The sequence below is a fragment of the Epargyreus clarus genome, unplaced genomic scaffold (genome assembly GCF_041222505.1).
Source record: "Epargyreus clarus isolate Ecla_fem2 unplaced genomic scaffold, WU_Ecla_fem_2.2 ptg000034l, whole genome shotgun sequence".
Taxonomy (NCBI): domain Eukaryota; kingdom Metazoa; phylum Arthropoda; class Insecta; order Lepidoptera; family Hesperiidae; genus Epargyreus; species Epargyreus clarus.
The window spans coordinates 4,996,021-5,019,717 of NW_027332239.1; the positions used below are offsets into that span (position 1 = coordinate 4,996,021).

Below are 23,697 nucleotides of genomic sequence, written 5' to 3' on the forward strand. Positions count from 1 at the left end.
TGTGTATGGTATGTTGAAGAGCTTCATAGCAAACGATGATATAATGAAAATGATGTTATATTCAAATAATATCTGAATTCTGTAACAATAATTCCATTCCAAACCCCAAATAACAATAATTTTAGCGTAAAACGTATAAATCTATTGATTGTGGAATCTGTGCTACGAGTAATAATCTAAACTGTAGCCGCGGATTGTAGCCTGCTCGTAGCCAGTGCCGCCGCGGCTTCGTAGCAGGACGGTCGCGTTGTAGACACGCTACGACGCTACGATTCGTAGTAGCGGCGTACGATTACGATACGGTGTAGTCCGAGAGCTGACTATAAAGTGACTGTGCTGTGTTTAAAATGTGATTTAATTTATTTTTTTGTTTTAAAACGTGATTGTTTTGCTAGGATTTTATTGTGCCTATAAAGTGTTCGCCGCAAACATTTAAAGTAAAGGTATTTCGGTTTACCCAACGGTAGACGTTAAACGTTTCAGTGTAATGGTCTGTTAAGATAACGTCATGCGATCCCACCTCGAGCGGTTTTAGTTAGCTGTTAACAGAAAAATACCTTTCTGATGTCCGTAATTGCGAGTATGTCCAACGGACTGGAATAGGATGATTTTTTCAAAGCATTGTTCTGAGTTTAATGGCATAGAAACTTAAAACGGTTAACTTTTTTATTCACCTGCAAATAATAATGTATATTTTATTCGTATACTAAATAGGTAATAGAATCAAAATTTACAAATAAAAAAAATATATTATGCTCTTGTAAATATATTTATCATACTTTAATGCATTTTTATATATGCATAATAGAGTTAACAACGCAAGTTTAGATTGCGTCAAAAAAAATGGACTTAACTTTGTATTTTTAATGACAATGAGTATTTTTAAGGTAATTAATTTTTAAAATTTATCAACATTATTCTTTATAATTTTTATCATTATATTTTTATACTCTTAAAAGTTTCAAATTGCTTATCATATTTTTTTCTACTACACAATTTATTTTACAATGCTGCAAGGGTCCGACCATAGTATTTCCAACAAATGATTAAGATAACAGTTCCAATGGGAATCCTCTTAGTCCCTTTAAATGGGGAGAACAATTCCAAATGGTATCAAATACTCAGTGACGTAAAACGCTTGTCGTTTCGTCTTTCGTCTTCAGATTTTTGGAATTTCGTAAAATACAACACAATGTTAATAGCAATGGTAGACCCATCATTTCGGTCTTCTAAACAGGTCCTAGGTTCGATTTTAGGTAGGTGAATTAGATATTTGTTCCGGGTCTGGGCGTCTTGTCCGTGTGTGTGTAAGAGTGTGAGTGTATTTGTATTTGTATATTGTACCTTTATGTAATTATAAATATAGAAAGCGAAATTTAAGAAAAGCTTTTAAATAAATAAAGTTTTAACGAGAAGTGCTTTTATCGTTGTAATGGTTTTAATTTTGTAATGAAGTCTAAGTTTAAAAGTGGGAGAACCGACGCGGAATATAATGCTTTTAAAATATAAATGGTTATTCATTTTAATGTTACTTCTATTTAGGAATTGGGTTTAATTTCAAAGTATTAAATAATATTTTAATTCAAATTATTAAGTAATACTTTGAAATAAAATCCAAGTCCTAGAATAGAATTTCTAGAATTCCTAGAATTAGAATTAAATTCCTAGGATTCCAAGAATTGGATTTTATTAAATCCAATTCCTATATAGGAAATATAAATCGGGGTTTCTAAATAGAAACACCGATTTCTTTAAAATATAACCTATGCACACGATTGAAACGAATCCAACGACACAACATATGATAAAATTTGTCTATGAATTTGTGTTACAGAGCATACCATAGAATGATATATGCATACATAGATACATACACACTCGAAATACATTACCTTCCGCAATCAGGTAAATCCTGCAACCAATCTGGAATAGTCTCGAAATAATTAAAAATAATAACATATTATGAGCTCTTACTTGATGTATTGAACAGATTTTTTGTTTCCTAATTGTGAGGCCTAAATGTCATAGGGGCATAGACGTAACCTCCTACATACAAGACAGAAAAAACTTAATATCTTTTCTTCATTTCACAAAGTTTTTCATTGTTTTTTAAATTAATTAATTTATTACATGATATAATCGTATTATGATTCATTGATAGATTTATGTATTGACAAATTTGAATCCCTCGATATTATTCAGTATATTTTTTTAAATGAACTTCACTACTCAACTAAAGAAAATAAGATAACATTTGTTTAAAATACAATACTAATGCATTGAGATCTCTTGAATGCTCTCAAAGGACAGATAAGTTTACCAACCGGTATTTGTCAAGTGGGGCTTTAGTGGGCCCTTTCCAATGAGTAAAGACTTTTCCTCAACAATGGGACAAACTAAATAATGATGAACTAATAAATAGTTAGAAAAGCTTAAGAAATTATCTTGCAATTAAGGATACGCACTATATTTATTAACTTTTCGTGGTTCCACTTAGAAGCAACGATCCACACTTATGTCTGCCTTATTACAACTATAAGTATTAAACTGCTGTTTCTGATTTACGCGGATAAAGAAACACTTCTATGAATATTTCAACTTAGTTCTCAGATGTACGCATCTGTGACCGATCACGGGTAGGATCAGTCAGGTGAAGATGACCGTAGGCGGCGGTGACCATGTATAATCAGGTGGGCCGAATGTCCATTCGATATTTCTATATTATAGATAAAAACAATCGGCCAAGTGCGAGTCAAGCGAGAACGGAGGGTTCCGTACCAACATATTTTCATTTATTTTTTATCTTTACAATTATTTATCATATTACGGTTCATTTGATGAAGCGATAAATGAATTCTTGTTGTTGAATATTTATTTTCAAGTTCTTTTAATTTTATTTTCAGTATTTTTTTGTTATAACGGTCCTCACTTTATGAATTATATTTATTCCGTAAAAAAGAAAGTGTCTATCTAGTACGCTTTAAGAGATAGAGCCCTCTGACAGCAGTGACTTAGTCAGAGAGTTGCGTTTTTACCTTTTGTGTACGGAACTCTAAAAAACGTATAATTATGAAAGAAGTAGTTTGGTTCTAAATAGGGTTAAATATTATATTATCCTCTAATCAAATACAGTTTCATATTCACAATTGGGTTCGTGAAAAAAAAAACAAATACTCGCGTAGCTGTTTTAGTTCATATATTATGCAACCACCGTTCCGCTTAGAAATTCATAGGGGCAAGCGGTAATCGCAAGATTTATTTAAGTAGTTCATGTTTTATAGTATTTCTTTCATTTTGACCTATAAAAAATTTGCTTCTATACTATAAGAAATGAAATTAAGTGTATTTAAAGGGAAAATCGGAACGCAGCTGCGCTTAACTAAATCATCATCGACCCATTATCGTCCCACTGCTGGGCACGGGTCTCCTCTCAGAATAAGAAGGATTAGGCCATAGTCCACCGCGCTGGCCAAGTGCGTGTTGGTAGACTTCTTTGAAACCTTTTTTTTTATAACATCTCTCAGATGTGCAGGTTTGTTTCACTGTATAGCAAGTGACAATTAATTTGTAATACGCACAAAATTTTGAGAAATCATAGGTGCGTGCTGGGATTTGAACCTTGGACCAGTTGATCGTGAAGCCAACTTTCTTAACCACTAGGCTATCACTACTTAACTAAATAGGTATGTTTAATTTTATAGTAGTATCATTATGTTGTGTAGGTGTGTCACACAGACCTGTATCTAAACAATACAAATACAGATCTGTGGTATGTCACGTACACGAAAATTAAAACATAATTAAACCCTAATTTATTATATACGTCTGCCTGAAAAGACTGAAATTGGAATGAGCTTTGCTACATAAGTGATCACACTGACCCAAATTCTTCTACTTTTATCCAAAAGCTTTGAAATATAACTTTCATACTGAACCCTATATACATACTTTTATGTTTTACCGCAGTGCTGTTAGCACTATTCTTCTGGTCAGGTCTTAAAAAGAGATTATAACACAATATTTAAAGGCGATTGACACTTAATATTGACACATTTTTCATAATTTAATTTGTACTGTCCTACTTACATGTTCAAGGTGGAGTGGAATGTTTTTTCCCAAAGTATTGCAACACTTTGATCAAAAGATATAAAAATCAAGGCCTTTTCTTACGAAGCCGACAATGTATAGATATCTCATGTGATTTTTTGCTTGTCTGTAAGTGACGATAACTGATACATACTTAGTACTTGGTAGAATAGACACAGCATGGTAGATATAAGTGAAACTAGACACGAAAACTCAGTCTACTTAAAAAATAATAATTTAGACGAATCCAACGACACCTCTTATATTAACATCGGTCAAGCCATTCAGGCTACATAGCATGTTAAAGAATGAGAGATACATACATAAATACCATTTGAAGGTAGTAGAACCCTTTGTGGTTCGACTCCGGCGGCACCACCGCCACACCTATTTCTGCCTAATAACAGCAGCGTTAGGCGCTGCTGTGTTTCGGTTTGAAGGGTGTGGTAAGGGAGACATACTTTTACGAGGCGTTCCAGCTTAGTCCTCAGGGGTAGCGGCGCGTCTGTGGCCGACCTCAGGTAGTAATATCTAATCCTATCTGGAGTTGATTACAGATGTCCATGGGCGGCAGTAGCCACTTACCATCAGGTGGACGGCATGCTCGTCTGCTACTCCTATATTATAAAAAAAAAATACGCATATACGACTACTCAAAAAATATTACCTTCCGTATTCAGATAAAAAAATAACATAACCAATTTTATTTGTTTTTGATATACCACTACTAAGCTATAGGGGCACCGAGCATGTTAACCACCACTTTCCACTAGGCTCAACGATAATTGCCTTACGAGGCATGCGAATCGTAATAGGCTATTGCAGCTCACGAGATTTTTACAGCTAACGAGCGTGCAATTTGATACTGATTCAATTAGCCATTAATTATAACGGCTTTTGATTATTTTATGCAATTGCCTGAAAGGTTAAAGGCGAATGGTGTATTTTTATTGCTTTCGAAATGTTGGTGTAATTTATTTACGTTATGTAAATACGTTAAAGGTTTTAAATCTATAAGCATTTTTGGCTTATAGAAACAGTTTCAAACGCTGTTATACTGGTATTCTTGGCGTTTGAATACAGTGTCTTAGATCTAAATAGTAAAAACGTATCTGAAGCTTATATGGAGTAGGAATTTAATTCTACCTGGTCTCAGATGTATGTACCTATATGTGTATAAGGAAGTGACCATTTATTATCAGTTGGGCTGCAGGTACATAAAGCATCATTTACATTATGTTACTGGAGATCCAAGTTAGAATGCTTCATATTTCGTAGAGCATTACACTAATAAAACCAAAATTCAGAGACGCTTTTTATTGCCATAAGGCAAGGTAGGTGTAGCAGACGTGTCTTACTCAACTTTGAATATTAAGGTGATAACCTTAAGAAAACAAATTTCGCAAAACAATCTCAAGCGACATACCGCTAAGAATATTCTTATTTCAAAAAATCCCGTTACCTCAAATTCCCGTACAAAGGTAACAAACATGAACCGCGTCATCTGATACGTCACTCAATTTTAATGAAAAAACCGGGTTCCCTGAGGAACAGCATTGTTCTCACCCGTGACCCCATTCCACTTGAATACGTACTCCAATTTTTACCTTAATTGGTTTATCTCCAGAATTGTGAGTATCTTTTGTGTGTGCTCCTAGGATTGGCAGAATTCGGCTTGTCAAATTGTTGAGTCTTTGTTTTGAGAGCAATTCACTGCGAAGCAAATTTTCCCATTATATCGAATTCTTTGCGTATTATGAAAGAAAATCTTGAACGTTGTTGTTGTTGAATTTACGGAAATTTGTGGGATTGGAGATGGAAAAGGATTTAATCACATAAAGTATAATAATATTTTGATATCGTTACTAGTTTAACGCTGGAAATGACAAACCTATAATACTTATGTTATAATCTAATGTAATAGCTAATATCATTTGGCTATCTTTAACTGAAGGTGGTAGAACCCTTTGTGGTTTGACTCCGGCGGCACCTCCGCCACACCCATTTCTACCTAATAACAGCAGTGTTAGGCGCTACTGTGTTCCGGTTTGAAGGGTGTGGTAAGGGAGACGTACTTTTCCAAGGCGTTCCAACCTAGTCCTCAGGGGTAGCAACGAATCAGCAACCGACCTCATGTAGGAATATGTGATCCTATCTGGAGTAGCTTACGGTTATCCATGGGCCCCAGTGACCACTTATCATCAGGTAGACTGCATGCTCGTCTGCTACTCCTATATATATATAATATAGGATATATATTATATATTATATATATATGACGGCGCTTCCATAAATCATAGAGTGGGTAGAACGAGGTCACTATGGTTTTACCCGCTCTGACGCAACTCCGGGCGCTAGTGCACAGAGCGCGCGAAAATAGAAATGGTTCGGCGGCAAATAATCGAGAGTGTGTTGCGCGAGTGCATTACGTGTTCGGTGGAGTGTCAGTGATTTTGTGTGTATTCCTTTTGTTAAACTATTGTGATTTCACAGAATAGAACATTGTTTATTACGTACGTTTACTTTTTATTCTCCTCGCCCGACCAACCTACGCCTACAAACCTACATTATATTATAATATGGAGTCGCAGACAAATAATGAAAAAGACACTGATAAAGGCTCTGTGCCTTTATCAGAAGTGGGATTCGGAGGGCCAAATTTGGAGGAGAATAATTGCAACAGCGAAAACTTAGCAACTGCATCTACACCTCCACCGGTACCAAACTTATTGTTGCATATGGAATCCTTATTGTCTCGATTACTAGCGACATCACAGCCACATAACTTGAATAATACGTCAATTCAATTAATTCAGTTCGATCCCGACGACGTTGACGCGGACATAGAAGGTTGGTGTAAAATATCGGAAATCATCATCCATAATCGAAAGTTACAAGGTGCCGATTTGCTTTTGTCACTTACTCACGCTCTCAAAGGGCGTGCTGCCACTTGTTTAACTAAGTTGCAAACTTCAAAGATAACATGGGATCAAATAAAGGAAATGTTGATAGCAAAATTTGCAAAACCTATGTTATCGCAAGATTATTTCGATGAAGTTATGCGTTTTAACATAGGTCCTAAGAAAACTATATGTGAGGCCGCGATGCGCCTGTGGAGCACCATAGAACGTATACCTCGTTTAGAGATGGATGAAGACATCATGACTGGATTTGTGACGTCAGTGTTGTGTCAAAAAGACCAGATGATTCGTCGTGAACTCCAGTCTCATAATGTTGCTACAAGATTACAGCTTTTTCGAATCTTGAGTGGTATTTCACTAAAGCGGAGATATGATGTTAGTGACAGTCATGATACCGACGTTAAAAGAGCTCGCCACAGTGAAACGCGCTTTACGGGAACATGCCATAATTGCGGCACGGCTGGACATAGAGCGGTTGACTGTCGAAAACGACGAGAGCAATCCACTGTCGGAGAAAAGGCAACAACTTCGTCATCAAGAGCCTTCGACAAAGTTAGGCAAATCACCTGTTTTGTATGCGGACAACTAGGACACCTGGCTTCTGCGTGTCCTGACCGGAAGGGAGGCCAAGGAGCAGCAACTGTTAAAGAAGTTCACATGTGTCGGCGCACCGGGACTAAAAGCACCTTAATAACATCATCTGATGAGCCCGTTTCTTTTCTTTTTGATAGTGGATCTGCTTGCTCGTTAGTAATAAGTAGCCTTGCCACGAAGTTTCCGGGTGCTGCACAAAGTAATTTAGTATATCTATCGGGAATTGGTAACGGAAATATAAAATGTGTTTCTCAAGTTTTATCCTCAATTACTATACAGGGCATCTCGTTGTCATTATTATTTCACATAGTACCCGATGATGCCATCGCGGAGTCGGTAATCATAGGCAGGGACTTATTAGACAATAACGTTCACGTACAAATCGATAACGATCGGGTTACATTCTCTCAGCGTGTTGAAGTTAATGCGACTAATATATCGGAACATTTTGATTTTAATGCTATTAATACTGATTTAGAAGGTAGTAATAAGATGGCCTTAATCAAAATATTACAAAAATATAGTGACTTTTTTATTGATGGTATACCTACGCGGCGTGTAACAACTGGTGTATTGCGTATAGATCTAATTGACCCTAATAAAACAGTGCAAAGACGCCCCTACAGGTTGTCCCCTGTAGAAAAGGAAATAGTTAATGAAAAAGTTGAATCTCTAATAAAAGCCGGTGTTATCCGAGAAAGTAACTCACCATTTGCGAGTCCAATTTTGTTAGTAAAAAAGAAGGACAATACTGAGAGAATGTGCGTAGACTACAGGGAGCTTAATGCTAACACTCGTCCTGAACATTACCCATTGCCGAGGATTGATGAACAGATAGATCGTCTTAATGGTGCCCATTATTTTTCATCATTAGATATGGCTTCAGGTTACCACCAAATCATAGTTGATCCAGATAGTATAGCACGGACGGCGTTTGTTACTCCTGATGGTCAGTATGAGTACACAGCGATGCCATTTGGATTGAGGAACGCCGCGTCCGTTTACCAACGCTGCATTAATAAGGCTCTTGGACGCTTAAAAGACCACGTAGCGCTAGCATATATGGACGATGTTTTGTGCTATTCAGATAGTATCGATGTAGGTTTAGAACGTCTAGATTTAACACTAAAGGCACTTTCCGATGCCGGTTTTTCGTTCAACATTAAAAAGTGCAAGTTTATGAAAAACGAAGTAGACTACCTGGGTTATGTTATAAGAGCAGGAGAAGTAACACCCAACCCGAATAAAGTGCAAGCTTTAGTTAATGCCCCAGTTCCTAAAACCGCTACTCATGTTAGGCAATTTTTGGGCCTCGCATCTTACTTTAGACGCTTTATACCAAATTTTACGCGTATAGTAGGACCCCTGTATCCGTTGACCAAGTTACACGGTCCGATAAAGTGGACAGACGTACACAGTGAAATTCATAAAAAGATCGTTAAAATACTTACTTCCGAGCCTGTTTTAATTATTTTTGATCGTAACTCCCCAATAGAACTTCACACCGACGCAAGCTCTGAGGGTTATGGGGCGATACTAATTCAGAGAAAAAATAATATACCTCACGTCGTATCCTACTTTAGTAGACGAACTACCGACACGGAATCACGATATCACTCCTACGAATTAGAGACCCTAGCAGTCGTACGGGCTGTAGAAAATTTTCGTCATTATTTATATGGGCAGCACTTTACTGTTTTCACCGATTGCAATTCATTAAAGGCATCAAAATCAAAAACTGATCTAACTCCTCGCGTTCATAGATGGTGGGCCTTTCTCCAAGCTTACGACTTCGACATAGTTCATAAACAAGGGAATAGCATGGAACATGCCGATTACTTGTCTAGAAATCCTGTGTCCAACTTAAAATCTGGTTCATCACAATCGAATACATGCGATACACCTACTTGTAGGAAAGTCGTCAATTTCGTAGAATTACACCAGGGGTGGCTGACAGTAGAGCAGAAACGTGATAGCGAAATACAAGATCTTGTCCGTAAACATAATAATAAAGAACTCCCAGAAGCAATTGCCCACACTTACGATGTTCGGAAGGGTGTACTATATAGGAAGATTGAGCGCAACAAAACCAGTTTCTGGCTCCCAGTAGTGCCGAGGACCCTTATATGGACACTGATTAATCATGTTCATACGGAGATCAAACATCTTGGTGCTGACAAGACTTTAGACAAGTTATATGAACAGTACTGGTTTCCACAAATGGCTAAACACGTACGTATGTTTGTGGACTCCTGTATAGTTTGCAAAGCATCAAAAGGATGCTCAGGAGCTCAACAAATACAGCTCCACCCAATCCCAAAAGTAGCTACACCCTGGCATACTGTCCACATCGACATCACAGGTAAATTGAGTGGGAAAAGTGATCGGAAAGAATATGCTTCGGTCATTATTGACTCTTTCACTAAATATGTGCTCCTAGAATACACGACTTCACTAGATTCAGTTAGTGCAATAAAATCCCTAAAGAAAGCTGTTTGTCTTTTCGGCGCTCCGAAGCGTATTGTTGCCGATCAAGGAAGGTGTTACATAAGTACAGATTTCAAACACTTCTGTAATGATCATGGAATCGAACTTCATCTTATAGCAACTGGTTCTAGTAGGGCTAATGGCCAGGTGGAACGAGTGATGCGAACCTTAAAAAGCTTACTGACAATAGTAGAAAGTGATCCAAACAAGGTGTGGCGTGATGAACTTCCTGAAGTCCAATTAGCCTTGAATAGTACTAAGTCTAGAATAACGGGATATACACCTACTGAACTGATGTTTGGCATACGTGCCCAGTCGTTAGGCATGTCGTCTTTATCACCTCATACAGAACCAGAGCGTCGTCAGGATTTGAACGCAATTCGAAGCATTGTTTCTGAAAATATTGCGAAAGCAGCTACATCGGAAGTAGATCGCTTTAATCGCGGTAGGGCAACCATAAAGCCTTTCTCTAAAGGTGATTTCGTCTTTATCAAATGTAGTGAGCGTAATCAGACTAAATTGCAAAAAAAATTCAGAGGGCCATTTATTATTTCTTGCGTTTTAGATAATGATAGGTACGAGTTGAGGCATATTGACGGATCTAATCGCGTCTATAAGTACGCTCATGAAAACTTGCGTGCAGTACCTGGGGGCTATGAAGGCTTACTTGAGGTAGCTACTTCTTTAATCGGTGACTCTGAGGAGGCCGAGACGGCGACAGTCCACGATCATGAGGTTGAGGGGGCTTCACCGAATGATAATGATGATGATAATACTAGCGATACACTATCGACACATAGTTCACGCACTTTGACTGCCGGTTCTGAAACCCTCTCTGCCTCCGAAGGTGATGAATAGTAAGTTGTAAATTAAATTATAGTTTTTATTTACCATGTATAGTGTAAGACTCGAGTCCTGTCCATATTCATTGTAGTATCATCAAATTGTGGAGAACAGCGGTCACGAATTACAAAACATGCATTGTGTAGTGTAACTGATGATGGGACTGGCTCATGCGGGTCGATGTTCCAAATCAGACTTGGGTACATGTGTTTGACATAACTGGTGTGTGGTCTAAGGGACTGGCTTATATAAGTCGAAGTTCCGGTCCAACTCACTATTCATGTGTTCATGTGTCATGATAAGTTGGTACTGGTCGAAGGGACGCTGATGAGTTGTCCGGTCTACGTCATCATAGGAGATGATGGCTAGTCGGAGGGACGCTCAAGAAAAGTTGTCCGGTCCAGTATGTAGTGTGTGGGGACTATGGACAGGGGTTGAGATATTGTCATTGGGCTACACTAGTTTTAGTTATGTGTCAGAATGGGCGAGCGTACCAATCCAGTTGTACATTTCTTTCCAGATCATCCAGAGCGGGAGCAGTCGCACGAGGACGTGCGAATGTCAGTCCGGCCGTGACGGCGCTTCCATAAATCATAGAGTGGGTAGAACGAGGTCACTATGGTTTTACCCGCTCTGACGCAACTCCGGGCGCTAGTGCACAGAGCGCGCGAAAATAGAAATGGTTCGGCGGCAAATAATCGAGAGTGTGTTGCGCGAGTGCATTACGTGTTCGGTGGAGTGTCAGTGATTTTGTGTGTATTCCTTTTGTTAAACTATTGTGATTTCACAGAATAGAACATTGTTTATTACGTACGTTTACTTTTTATTCTCCTCGCCCGACCAACCTACGCCTACAAACCTACATTATATTATAATATGGAGTCGCAGACAAATAATGAAAAAGACACTGATAAAGGCTCTGTGCCTTTATATATAATATATAATATATATTATATATATATATATATATATATATATATATATATATATATATATATATATATATATATATATTCTGTGATAGCGTTAGTTGGCGTAACAAACCAAACTCGTGTTAAATACTGATTTTGTGAAAATAAAACCTTTTTTCCTTTTTAATAAAACTATAGCATGTATGAAAATCATACAAAAATATCTCGTTTCAAGTCAGGTAATCAAAAATGTTAACTTTACTCGTATGTGTACATTGAGTTTTATATTGAAATTGTTAATCAAACTCGAAAAGCTATTTTGTTTTCATAGAAAAATCCCGGTCTAATAAAATTGCTGAACTAACGTTTAATAGAGACTCACAATTTGGGTGGAACGCTTTCGAATAGTTTAAAACTGTTAACGTAATAAATAGAGCTCGGCCATTTATTTTTAACTAAAAGCACCATACCGTAAATCGGTTTGATAATAAATTTTATACTGTAGGTACAAATAAATTGTTGCATAGAAAAATCATAATATCTAGGTAAAGTGTTGTGGTCCTGGGAATAGAGTACGGCTACAGTATCCTCTGTATGACGTGAGAGGCGACTAAAAGGGGCTTCTGGGGTTGCGGGCGGCCGGAGTGAGAACTCGAACCGTCCAGCACGCGACCCCGGGAATGGCAGCGGTATATCTAGTCGCATCGTTGTAAACACCAGATGCGCGGAAGAAGTGTAAATCGCTAGCTTTACTGTTAGTGGCATCGCGTTTGGAGGACTCCGGTTATGTTCCGTCTGAGATTACGGAGTTCTCTACTAACGCCGAGGACGGCCACCCGGGGGATTTTAGTGTGATATACATCCCATATTATAATCCAGTTGCTCTGTTAGTTCGTTTGTGTGTAAAAGTGAAATCTTGCAAGTTCAATGTGACCCATTTTCCGCTGATTGAGTTGAAATTTTGCATACAAGTTTGGTTTGGATGACAATGCACGATTACCATAATGAATCATGATTACCTTACTGAGTAATCCTGAATATAATATAGCTGTTGCATCAACATGGCGGGCCATTTATTTTTTAGACACCCCGATGGAATACACATCAAATCAGGTGTTTCCGATAATACCAAAGAATACTAATTAGAAATCAGTTAAAAAAAATACTTTTAATATAAATTTATTTCGAACTAAAGAGAAAAAACAAGAGATTAAGTTTTTATGCTGGATTCCAGTATTTTTTGAAGTATAAGAGGGCTACTTTTTATTTGAACCAGTTTTACTTGGCGATGGAAAAATTTGAATGCATAACTCGTACATATATTGATTATGCACTATAGAAGTCATATTTATTCAAATATTCCGTAGATTATCGTATCAAAGCAAACATTTAAAATAAAGTAAATAAATAAGTTAAAGTTATGTGTTATGTTTATTATAAACAAATGTGGCTTTTAAAATTGTATGTCAGTACATTATTAAAAGTCATTTGTTATTTTTAGGAAATATTAAAGTCAGAATTTATTTAATCCTAGAGTACGTAGTCTAAATATAATTTTGTAGTGCATTATTGTTTTCTGTACAAAGCAGTAATTACACATACTATAAACATGAGTATTACACATTATAATAACATATTATGGTTGTTAAGATTACATTTGTACATACAAACATACAATTGTCACGTATACAGGAATTAATGCGACCTCGTTATCCGAAACTGAACAATACACGATTATTGTAGATCATATTGTAATTTCGTCTTAGAAGCCCTTTGTAGCAACGTCTTATAAGCCAAATTTAGGTGATAACAGATTATGATGTTTAATAGTTGACGACAATGTTGACGTTTAATATTGCTGTATCTTTATAGGTATAGTCTGCGCCAAACTGTTAGTCCACTCTGAAGTTGTTGCGAGCAGGTGTAGTCATACAATTTACTATGGCGACGCGATTCATTTCTATATATTCAGAGTGGACTATAGCAATTTTACGCGGACTAAACCTACTTAGATTTTGTAAGTTTTATTCTGAAATCTCCTTACATAATTTTGACTTATAAGTATTATTACAATGTTTATAAGTGAAAATTACGAGTATGTTACTGAATAAACAATACATGATTAGTGTATAGACCAAAATATTCTAATTTATTGCTAGAAGCTCTTTGTAACAACGCCTTATAAGCCAAATTTAGGTGACAACAGATTATGATGTTTAATGGTTGACGATAATGTTTAGGTTTAATGTTACGATAAGCTTTAGAGGCACTTACGTGGATTTATTAAGGCATTTTTATCTCTTTAATATAATCATGTTTATATATCAAAATTATGTAATTGAAAAATACACGATTGTTGTAGACTATATTACAATTTCGTGTTAGAAGTTTTTTGTAATAACGAGTTATAAGCCAAATTTAGTTAACAACAGACTATGATGGTTAATTGTTAATGATAGTGTTTAAGTTTAATGTTTCAAATAAGTTCAATTTTTTTTTATAATATAGGAGTAGCAGACGAGCATGCAGTCCACCTGATAGTAAGTTGCTACTGCCGCCCATGGACATCTGTAATCAACCCCAGATAGGATTAGATATTCCTACCTGAGGTCGGCCACAGATGCGCCACTACCCCTGAGGACTAAGCTGGGAACGCCTCGGAAAAGTCTGTCTCCCTTACCACACCATCCATTACAACTGTAATGAACTTTATAAGTCTGAATTATAGAATAACAATCAACAATGACTAATAGTTTACAACGTGTTTATATCTATTCAGTAGGATATACTCGTAATAATTATTTTGAACATGCTATTGTGAAGGATTCAAGAAGTAAATTTATTATAGCCTGAAAACTAAGAATAATAATAATATAATGTAGACAAATAAATGTTGGTGTATTTTAATAAGTAATGGATATGGAAGGAAATTAAAACTGTGTTAGGAAATACACGGTTTTAATTTATTTTATACCAATATTCGATTCATTATAGTTGGTTCCTTTTTAGGCACCACGCCACGACAAACTTACACATTATCTTAATTAAATTATCTTCACACATCAAAGTAAAGAACTTAAAACCACGTATCGACCCGTTTCATGTTAAAATGTCTCAATTCTGTGATAATATTGGTCTAAGATTCTAGTCTATAGGTAAAAAATATTATTGGAAAAGAAACAGTATATTACAAAGATATATTCTCCTTTAACCTCTAGCGATGTTATGAATATTAGTTTCGCGTATGTATTTCGAAAAACATTAGTAGTGATGGATTATTTAATTTCCTTCGAGCAAAACAAAACATGTTCTTAATGAAATATTTAGAAAAAAACTGTTTCTTGCCCTCGGGGTTTGTTTTTCATTATGTTTAATCTAGACTAGTATATATTAGTATTTTCACATGAAGTCCTATTATGAAGTGTCAGATAACATTAAACAATATTGTTTAGCGTAACATTGCTACATTTTTTTATTTGTAGGACTCAATGCCGAATGTAGGAATATCATACTTGTAATTAAAAAAAAAATGTGAGCCGTCACGGGACGCCTGGCAGATGTGAAACATCGACATTATTTTGTAAAAGTAATATGCAGAAAAGAACATATTGTGATAGGAACTAAATATGTCATAATGATAAAATAAAATATTACGATTTTTTCCAGATAACGATGACTATTTATTGAATTCGATTGCGCATGGCGACGCGTCGCCACACCGTACACACTACTGCATATAGACCATCGTATAGCGTGGCGACGCGTGGCGAGCGTGGCGCCACGGCATGCGTCGCCACGCCAGAAATCGGTTTTACGTGCGGCTATAGATGTTTAACATCAAAAATAAAACAAAATATTTGGCGTCAAGTAAAACATAGAATAATTTAAATACCCAATGATGTCGAAATACGGAAATTCTTAGTAAAATCAGACTTATACTTTTTGCGTTACGGTCGACTCAACATACAATATATATAAAATACTTGTTGTAAAAAAATAAAATTGTTCGTAAAATTGTGATCTTTAATATTTTGAAACCAAAACAAAACTTATAACTTTCAAAAAAAAAAATAACAATTTGTCTTCAACCCATCACTGGTACTCTGCTGGGCACGGGTCTCCTCTCAGAATGACGTAAATTAGGCCGTAATCTACCGCGCTGGTCAAGTGCGCATTGGTAGACTTCACATACCTTGAGACTTTTTTTAAATTTTTAAACATCTTTCGGATATGTAAGTTTCCTAACAATGTTTTATTTCACGGTTACAGCAAGTGATAATAAAATTAATTTCTTTTAAAGCTAAACCTATTTCTAGTATATATAATGAGTTATAAATAGTATTTTAAGCATTCAAATTAAGGAGGAACCATTGACAAGGGTCTGATGAACTAAATTGGCCGACATTCGACTCCCATCGGATATTATCAGCGTCCTAGACGTGCGTTGACTCGATCTAATTCTAATTCAATTTCGTGATAATTGAACCAGAAATTCCGATTGATGATACAACACTGTAGTATGTGCGTTGCATTAAAGCACGCAATATTGTATTTGTAATTACTAAATTGTTGTCACATATAAACTGTGAGGGCGACGTAGTATTAGAAAAATATAAATATTGATATAGTAAGTGAAAATTAAGTTCAATTTCATCATTCAGATGTATGTATGGTCAGAGATCGAACCCGGAACCCTCTGTGAGTCAGACTGATATGACGACCGCTGCACCACGCGGGTCGTCAAGTTAATTATTTGCTAATTGCAAGCAAACGGTACAACCCTCTGTAGTTCGTTTGCGGCGGAACCACCGCGACACCTATTCCTGCTTTATAACAGCAGCGTTATGCACTGCTGTGTTTTGGCTTGAAGGGTATGGTATGGGAGACATACATTTTCGAGGTCTTCCAGCTTAGTTCTCAGAAGTAGTGGCGCATCTATGGCTGTCTGCTCTCCCGTTCTTCTATATTAAAAAAAGATTAAGAAAAAGGACATTAATAAAAGGCTTGTTTTTAACTTTTTGTATTGTATTGTATAACTTTATATATAACTACATATATATACAACTGTATTATTACTACTATCTACTATTATTTTGGTTATTAAAAAATCTTACGATACCTATTAAACTACTGTTAGTTAAACAACTCCGAAGAGTAATCTTAATCTCAAGACAAAGGACGAGCGTAAACTCGACAAAGGTCTAATCAGTTAAATCAATTGAAATTAGTGTCTTACAGTGATTGTGCGTCGACTCGAGCAAACAGCTCTAATTCAATTCCATTACAGTTGAACTGAAACCCGATTGGCTGTGCACATAACAGACCGCAGGTCGCATTATTGCTTTAAGGAAAGTTATACCGAGTTATACCGATATTACACATTTTCTCTATTTCTTCTTTGTGAGGTGAGTTGAAGTCAGTAAGAGACATATTGAGGAAAACTCCTCAGGCATTTCATTACCCGGTTTAGTCAAACTAAACTTAAAGGCATTATGATTCGATTGATCGTTGTCAACTTCAATTTTATTTTCAAATTCTTCTTTCTTAAGTTTTTGACACCGAGATTGATATAATCCAGTTTCAAACAGATACAAGTCACTGTATTTTTTTTAAATTTGGACGTCTAATAATACATTTCTAACCAGAAAAATCCCAGGAATCGGAAAAAAGAAACCCTACACATTACACTAACAAGAAACCATAAAAACCATACAAAGAATATAAAAATCACATTCACATACATTGCTTTAAAACATTGGGTAACAATACTCGCAGTATGTTATCCACAATGTAATCGTTTCACTTGTAAAATGCTACAACAAATATTTATTTTAATATTTGCCTTATGCAAGTGTTAAAACAACACAAGGGAACATCCGCTTTCCCGTAAATACAAGGAGGGGAGGGAATAAACAAATTGGAAAATGAGGGGAAGCATTATTTATGAAAACGTTATTCTATTACGGAACTAACTTCCTGCCTTATGGATCTTATTTGTAAAACAGCAAATGATTAGAAATCTGATGTCAAATGTTCAATCCAAGATCAATCTAAAATTGGTGATGATCATGGTGGTAATTGTACCTGATTTACATGAAAGCAACAGTGTAAATTTGGGCGTGATTACAGTATTCTTAGTATGAGTTTTTACGTTTTTACAAAAAATACTGTTTTGGTATTTGTTTACGTATTTGCCAATACATTTCCAATCAGCGCCCCTAGCGGATTGTATAAGACTGATGTGAAACGTATGGACAAATACGTAAACAATTACCAAAATAGTCATATTTGTAAAAATGTAAAAGCTCATACTAAGGGTACATGACGTGTATACAATTACCTTAAAACGTTAGTGTCCTCAGATTCCATGTAATAAGAATTATGTTAGATCCATAAGAGGTGGAATACCGTCAAATCTATTGTCATCATCAGCAATTTTCAAAACTTATCGGAGACATAAAAAGGACTGCGGCCCAATGAAAATACGTACCTTCGCAGGTATAAAACAGCATCGATAAATTCAAAACGCTAGAAAGTCAGTCATTCGACAAGCCACCTCTGTAAAATTACACAAATGTAAATTTATTTCCAAACAATAATTCGACCAGAATTTTTATTTTAAAACAGAAATTTACTGCGTGCCTACATTGTTGGGCGCCGTCCTGTGAATTCGAGATTATACGAACAATTCCCCTCAGGCGACGCAACCATTCTGTTTACTTCCAATTTTATTCCAAACGTTGATAGTTAACTTCCGCATAAACGAGAACGATCTTTATATCCGTTTCTTAGAACTCACTTTTAATTCACGACATCACACAATATATTTTATTCAAAGGTTATTCAATTAGGGTCAGCGTTATTACAGGGATCTTTGGCAAGGTCAATTTGATTTCTTCCCTCAGAAATCTCAAGCTATCTTCCTTAATCTTTATATTAAATTTAGTTTGCGGCCGAGAAGTTTTTTAAGTCTTCATTGTGACTGCGCTGATTTATTCTCTAAAACAGAAGGTCTTGAAGACTTTTTTGTAAGAACGCTTTTGTTAAGTAAATTTACCATGATATCTATCTGTCTTATAACAATAGTGTCCAATGTTCTGTTGAAGGTATTGTATTGTATGTAGAATACAATAAAATAACTTCTACAATACTTGTACAATAGCATTTCTCTTCATATTCTATTCGTACTAAGTTGGAGCTTACTAAGCATGATTTACAGTCCTCAAGAGTAGTAGAACATCTATTAAGACACAAAGTGTTTTTCAGAGTATATTTTAGATTTATAGCCGAGAATTATTTAAAGCTATTAGTAGACATAAACTGTCTAGTCACTAAAACTTTTACAGCATTCAATTGCGTGGTTGGTGTCCCACAGATTAATTCAAGCATTTTGCTTATGCTACTCCTACAATTCCAATAATTTTAGATAAGGTTATCGGCAAATCTCTTATAGGCTCAGCGTGCCCATCCCAAACGTCGTCACCCGTTACCAATCGGTGCCATTTATCAATGGCTGTCCAGAAATCGTAAAGAAATCGCTGCCATTACTCAAGAACAGTATTTGCATCGGCTGATCCCGATCCTATTCCCGGACAGATGTATGTGACCCGATAGTTTGTTCTGACTTCGTGGATTTGTGTTCGGACAAAAAAGAAATATTCCAAAAAATATTTTTATAAGTAATAAAGATATTATTTTTACTACTGTAAAGTTCTATCTTAACTCCCTACCAGATTTTGCCGCTTTCAATGGCACTTAGCTCACTTATCATCATTATTAATAGTCATTATACTTCAAGTAAATAAAAATGATACTTTATACTTAAAATCAATATGGACGTTTCTATTGATCTTGTGTGCCTCCTCACGGTATTATCGTATTTATTTATTTACTTACATTAATGTCTATACATAACAAAAGTGAAGATTTTATTTCTTGGTTCCTTTATTCATTCCATACAAAATATGTCTCACTCTGTCATTTCTATGTGAAATGTCGTCGCCTTCTCACTCCTAACAAATCCTCTTATTCCCGGATAGATACGTGTTCCGCGATAGTTTGCGCTGACTCGACGGATCGGGTGACCAGATAAGAAAGTAAATTATTGCGTAGCACCCCCATGTATTGTGAATCAAACCTAAATCCAATATTATAGGATATAATATTTCCTGTTTTTGCACATATCATAAATTGATATAGGCAACTTAACTATGAACCATATCGTTACGTATAAAATATTCGTTTAAATGTCGCGGTTAAATTTTGAAGTAAATGGACCGATTTTAATAATTTATTTATTAACAGTTTCTAAGTTTTCTATATTCGGATATGTATAATTAAATATCCATCTTCCTAAAGGTTTTTTTCAAATATCAGGATTGGTGTACCGGAATAAACACTTTATCATTTTTTCTCTGGAAAACGAAACTTTTAATATGATGACTTTTAACCCTTATCGTGGCAAGATTTTTTTTTTGCATAAAAGCAAAAAAAATGTGTGTGGGTAGCTTCTTTGGGCTATAAAAAACATCAAAAAAATAAATAAAAAAATCATGATATGAATCTTTTTGAAAAACAAGATGTATACTATTCTATACATTGCTACACGTACAGTGAATATTGGATTCTTAGGAATGTATATTATGATATACATTGCTATGTTTGGGGAATTGGAATATTACTGTAATTTTCAACATGATATATAAAAAAGATTATTGCAAATAACATGATGTTAAATAAAAATAACTGTCTTGGTGTAAGTATGAATGTTTAATAAAGTAAATCTTTCTTGAACATTTTTCTTTATAAAGTAACCGTAATATAAACATTTCTGCAACCCTATTGCTTGCGGTGGTATTCCAAAAACAGTTTCGATTCTTCACATAACAAAGATTAACCTTACATTTTGTGCACATTGTACTTGTTGGCCAGCTCTGCAGTACTTGCACCTCTGATATTCGGTTATTTGCGGCCAATGGTCATATTTGTCATATCGGACATCATCGCATGGTCGTTCAGATACCAGTTTTTTGTTTTTGCTTTGTCGAGAATTGAGTCTAAATTATTCACTGAAACGTTTCGACCTCGTTTCAGTAGACCGCTGTAGATTTCATACCTAAAATCTTTTAGGCGATCCTGCTTTCTAGTGGTATTGGTCATTTTGTTATGACTTCGACGTAAAAGCCGAGCGTTGTTGATGCATATATCCAAAAGCTGCGAGAAAATATTCATATACCCCCTGTGCGATATAATGCAATCAGCATGTCTGCCAAATCGACACCTCTGTTACGGTACCGTTTATATGTGATAGATTAGGAAATACCTGAGTAAGAATAGGTGTAAGAGCCAATTCGGTTGTATGGGCATAAATATCATCCGCATGCGTTCCTATTTCAACCTCATTCCTATTCATATTGATGGCGCTGGAGAACTTTCTGTTAATCCAATCCAATTCCTCCGTCACTAGCTTCAGAGTCTGCATTATTTTCAGGCACTAAGGATAAAATGCGCCTAGCTCTTTCACTCATAGCAGTCTAAAACCAAAGCAAAAGAAACATGCAAAAAGCCACAAACATAGTAAAGCCAAACCATATTGTATTGTAGATAGGCAAATAATGTATATAATGTTATTTGTCTCTTTATATAGGTAGGTAGTCATGCAGTAATAATAAGAGCAGTATTTTTTGTGGGAATTGAATCCACAACTTTGTGTGCCGCTTATATATAACCACTACATCGACGCGGCAGTCAAGCATCAATATAACTGTCTTTTAAATTGTAATAAAATTGGTTTTGTATATAAGACAGACATACTTGCTATTTAAATTTTATAGTAAAGTCCAAAAAATATTGATTCCGTGAAGTTAGCAATGTATATTATTCCATACACCACCAACGAAAGCTAAATTACTACAACTTCGGCATTGTATAGTATAATATACGTCAGTAAAAAACACTTCAAAACATGCTAATTCCCTTAGCGACCACAGCATACATACAAAAATGTGCAAGAACAAACATTTAGGCATGTGCATTTTATAATAGACATAAACATTTAGGGGCACAAACATAAAAATAAAATAAAACTTACCTTAGATAAACCAGAGCGGCACATCTTGACAGTTATTTTTCACAACAAATTTAAAATTATGACAGATAAACCGCTATTTTTATTTTTGAAGTATAAATAAACGTCTAGAAATGTCATGTGTTTAATCAAACTAACTTAAAAATATTTTATAGGGATCGTATATTTTCATAAAGTTGTATGTATGGTATACTATACAAAATGAAGATAAGGGTACACTTTATTATTTAATGATCTCGATTAAAACGTAAATCATGCTTACATTAGCCAAAATTGTTATCTTTTCCTGAAAAATGTTTTCTAAAAAATGAATTTTATGCGAATATTTTTCTGAATAAGGTAAGAACACGGTTTCAACGTCACACACTTGTGAATGCCGTTAGACCTCAGTTAGGTGCTCTAGTCAGCCCACTTTTTCTCGCCTCGTGAACTAGGCGTTATAAGTAGTGAACTGCGAACATCTCTAGAAACTAGATTTTTTATATAAAACAAGTTACATCTTGCGTACTCGTGCCGTCTAGTAAACGAGATGGGTCTTATGTTGTAGGATTTTAAGGAAGTTTTTTAAGTCTTCATTGTTTATCAAATTATTCTATTATAGTATTATTTTAATTAATTATTTTATGTTATTTTCATGATGTGTTATTTTTATAATAATAAGTTCTCATAGTCTGGCTGGTACGATTGTATGAGTTAGCATAAAAAAGAAAAAGAACGCTCTTGTCTTTTGAGTTGTATTTATTTTGCGTGGGAATAACATATTTAAAAAAATAAGAAATATATTCTTGGAATTAAGAAGTAAAATGTTGTAGAAAATACAGAAAACTACAGTTTTAAAACAGCTTTGTAGAAATTTTCTTGTTTTTGTTCAGGACAGATTTACCACGGTATACGTCTGCCTTATAACAATGGTGTCCAATATTCTATTGAAGATATTGTTTATGTACGAGTATCCACAATATCATGTCTCTTCGTATTCTATGATGTAGGATTTCTGCTTTTCGTGGAAATCTGAAAGCAATGTGATGATACCAACCTTTAGTGAAATAAACCATTGTTGTTTATTCCACGTTAGTCTGAAGTATTTCCCCAATTTCTGTGTTATAGCAGTGTTGTGCTTCTGTACGATAACTTGAAGAGTGTGGTAAAAAAATGTGAGCCGTCACGGGACGCCTGGCAGATGTGAAACATCGACATTATTTTGTAAAAGTAATATGCAGAAAAGAACATATTGTGATAGGAACTAAATATGTCATAATGATAAAATAAAATATTACGATTATTTTCCAGATAACGATGACTATTTATTGAATTCGATTGCGCATGGCGACGCGTCGCCACACCGTAAACACTACTGCATATAGACTGTATATATATATCATCGTATAGCGTGGCGACGCCACGCCAGAAATCGGTTTTACGTGCGGCTATAGATGTTTCACATCAAAAAACATTTTAGGGGCATTCCTTGTGAAATTGCGTTGCGACTAGCGACTAGATGGTCGCCTCGTATGTGAGTGAGAAGGATTGTACTCCATCTTACTTATGTATAAAATTCTCGTATCACAATGTTAGTTATCGTACTCCTCCGAAGCGGCTTTACCGATTTTCACCAAATTTTATATGCATACTCAGTAGGTCTGAGAATTAGTTACTATATATTTTTCATACCCCTAAGTGATAAGGGTTGTTCACCCTTAACATTTTTTTATATATATGGCAACTCAACGTTTGCAGGGTCAGCTAGTAACAAATAAAATTATATATT

At 35.5% G+C, this 23,697-nt stretch overlaps 1 protein-coding gene across 4 annotated transcripts in view; it reads left to right on the top strand.

The window, feature by feature from the left end:
- Positions 1-227: 227 nt before the first annotated feature.
- LOC140756006 (uncharacterized) overlaps positions 228-23,697 on the top strand; it is a 115,707-nt gene continuing 92,237 nt past the window's right edge. For 3 of the 4 annotated variants that reach the window (XM_073091395.1, XM_073091398.1, XM_073091397.1), the window contains exon 1: positions 228-443. The gene's annotated coding sequence lies outside the window, so the exon portion shown is untranslated. The remainder of the gene's footprint in view (positions 444-23,697) is intronic. The other variant, XM_073091396.1, reaches the window with a different exon arrangement.